General features: G+C 37.5%; 1 long non-coding RNA gene and 1 other non-coding gene across 2 annotated transcripts; both read left to right on the forward strand.

Annotated features, from left to right (window-relative positions):
• Nucleotides 1–253: 253 nt before the first annotated feature.
• Nucleotides 254–1,703, forward strand: LOC112198507. The gene is made up of 2 exons (XR_002935998.2): nt 254–611; nt 733–1,703. It is a non-coding gene; the product is annotated as an uncharacterized LOC112198507 (long non-coding RNA).
• On the forward strand, nt 1,208–1,308 carry LOC112201211. Its single transcript, XR_002936667.1, has one exon. It is a non-coding gene; the product is annotated as a small nucleolar RNA Z103 (small nucleolar RNA).
• Nucleotides 1,704–3,164: the final 1,461 nt, after the last annotated feature.

A 3,164-nucleotide genomic window follows, 5' to 3' on the forward strand; every position in this document is an offset into this window, starting at 1 on the left:
CATGACACTAGTAAACATATATAACCCACAAATGCACTAAATTAAAATGGGTTGGTTTAAATAAGCCCGGGTCGATTATATCATTATCCATTACTCTGGGCTTGGCCCGTACGGTCTAACGTCACGTTTGAGGTTTTGACCTTTGACTAGGGTTTTTGGGAGTGGTACGTACAAAGACACGTCACCCATTATTTTACCCTATATAAGTACCACCAACTTTACCCAAAGAAGACATAACCTCTCAGACCTTTCATCTTCTGCGCCGATTCCATAACCTCTTTAAGGGTTTCGTTCTATTTGCTTATACATAGAAACAACCGTGGAGAAACCCCAAAGGCTGCCACACACGTAAATCTCCACGGTGTTCTGTGTATAAGCAGATGAGCAGGACCCGCACTTTCTCTCTTTCATACGCTTTGGATCAATCCGCGTTGTTTCTTACAGAGGTCGATAAATATAAAGGATTCATTCCATTTGTTTATACAAAGAGATGACTGTTGAAGAGGAAGAGGTTTAGGGAAAAGTTTCTCTCAGATTCTTTCTCGACGTACAGTCTCTCTTTGTATAAACAAATGTACTGGATCTGATTATCAACTGTGTGTTTCTGAAAGGTCGTATTTTTGAGCCATGCTTACGATATTAGCTTGAATCTGATCTTACTGCAGTGGTTTTTTTTACACCCAGTTATAGATTTTTTTATTTTTATTTTATTTTATTTTTTTGTGATGCTAGATCTAATACTTGCGTGGACTGTTGTTTCCTTTGGCCTTCTGGTTGTTCCGACCACGTGATCTGACAGTTGAGCTATGAATTTGTGAACTACCAGATTACTTGTGTTGTGCATGTGTTTGGATTCTGGACCATCTCAATGGGTTAGACTATTTTTGTATATTCATGTCTTTGTGGTGGTTAGCTCTCTGGAATTGGGTACTTTGTGTGTTTGTCTTTCAGATTTGTGATGATATTGGGTTATATATGTATGTATCTTTTTGCTGTGTATTCTCTATGAGATAAAATGGCTTAAGGTCTAGATGCATGCTATATCTTTATGAGTTTGTCTTTCAGATCTGTGGGTTGTAGGTGTTGCTAATAATTGAATATATGCCATGATGATGATCATGTACAATAGGTTGATTTATGTTATATTGTGCGGTATGGCGTTTACGAATTCTAATTTCTTGCTATGTGGATGAAAATATTGATGAAGATGGAAGTGATGACTATTTCCCCAGATGATCGAAGCTGAACTAACTGAGCTATTTACATCTCTGTTACACAGAGATACCAAGCCAGGTGTTTCTGATCCATCTTCATGTAATAATTTCAAATCTGTAGATTGGTTGACTATTTGATGTTTTCATTGTTTGAGTGGTTTTATGCGTGTTGTGAAATGAATGAATGAATCAGGTTAATAATTGTGATAAGGAACGTATTGCGTGAGCTTTAGGCTATCCCCTGTCAATATAAGAGTTGTTGATTATATAGTATCCTGTTTGTAGTTGAAATTTAATAGGTGCTGCTGCCAAAGTTGAAGCCTTGTGGGGTGCTCTACGCAGCGAACTTTTCAACCCATATCATTCTCAATGAATCAGTCTCGCTTGAAAACTGCTTTAGTGATCCTAAATTCTGAAAGACATGCGTATATTGTTGAAATATTGGGGAAGGAAATGTGTCCTCACTCGGATTTCTTTCCATTGCTAAAATGATTTATAAATGTGGCATTGCATTGAATATATCTAGGATAATTTTTCTACGTGGTCATCAGAAGAGTATAATTTGATGCCAAATGGTTTTATTTGTGTATGAAGTTGAAAATGGAGCAACCTGAAATCCTGAATGTTCTGCTTTGTGGTCTATGTACATATGGTTTCGTACATGAAGGACCTCCTGTTGTTATCCACGTGAACATTCTGGTACTATTTTGTTCACACTGTTCAACAAAGCTACGGACTTATTTTAGGATTAAATCCTATGAGATGCTAGCACCAGAGACTTGGTTTTGATCTTGATCGTCAATCTTTTCTCGCAAAATCTATTTGAACCACATCCAGAAGAGAGCAGCTGGCCTAACATCTAGTGGCACATACATATTTGAATTGAGATCGAAATCTAGTTGCACTGTAGGCTCTACACGAGATCTTACCCTTAAATTGAACAAGAAAGTGACTGTTTTGGTAGCAGGGTATCCTTGTGAAGATGTCTGCTCTTATATACCAGAAACTTAAAATTGACACTTCAAAACAGTCAATCTACACTACAAAACATCCAAACGAGGTGGCTAGCTATGGCTCATCGAGGTGATGAATCATATATAGAGATGGACACGATCGAAGCGGTAAGGTTTGTACATATATGTACTGTACGAAAACAAATCCAATTATCTTTCAGCCTACGCAATACACCCGAAAGTCAATAACGACCAACCATGCTATTAAAGATACGCGATACAGTACTACTATAAATTCAACTTTCTTTGGCTAATGTACATCACAATTTCACAGACAACACGATATAGTTATCGTGAACACTGAAGGGTTGCGTTCGAGATGCCGTGTGCAGGTAAGAATTCGTGGCCTGAGCTCGTCGGAGCCAAGGGAAGGGAGGCGGAGAGAAAAGTTGAAAGCGAGAATGATTTAGTCGAGGCTGTCATTGTGAAAGAAGGGTCATTTGTCACTCAAGATTACCGGTGTGATAGGGTTCGAATTTGGGTCGATAGACATGGCACTGTCACCAGAGTCCCTACAATTGGTTGAACTTTGGCTCTTGCGGTCAAGTTTGCTCTAGTAAAATAAGGAGATGTATGACCTTCATGCATTGTACTAATCCAATAAGAATGGTTTGATAAATTTTAAAGCATTATTGTTCTTCATTAGTTCTAATTCCATTCAATCACGAAAAAGTACCTGTTACCTGTGCTGGAAAGTTAAGCTCGGTTTCATTTTCTAGCGTGTTAATTGGTGGAAATTTGGCACTCCACTTGTTTCTAATACTAGACTACTTCCTTTCAAAAAAAAAATACTAGACTACTTTGTGTAATTATATTTCTCTTTAGTCAAGTTCCAATACCCTCTCATTGAGAAAGAAAAAAAATTAGTCTCAAAAAAAAAAAAAAATTGAATTCTACACCACAAGGAAAAATGGTTTTCAATATTAGATTTAGAAGT

This window comes from Rosa chinensis, chromosome 4, assembly GCF_002994745.2.
Source record: "Rosa chinensis cultivar Old Blush chromosome 4, RchiOBHm-V2, whole genome shotgun sequence".
Taxonomy (NCBI): domain Eukaryota; kingdom Viridiplantae; phylum Streptophyta; class Magnoliopsida; order Rosales; family Rosaceae; genus Rosa; species Rosa chinensis.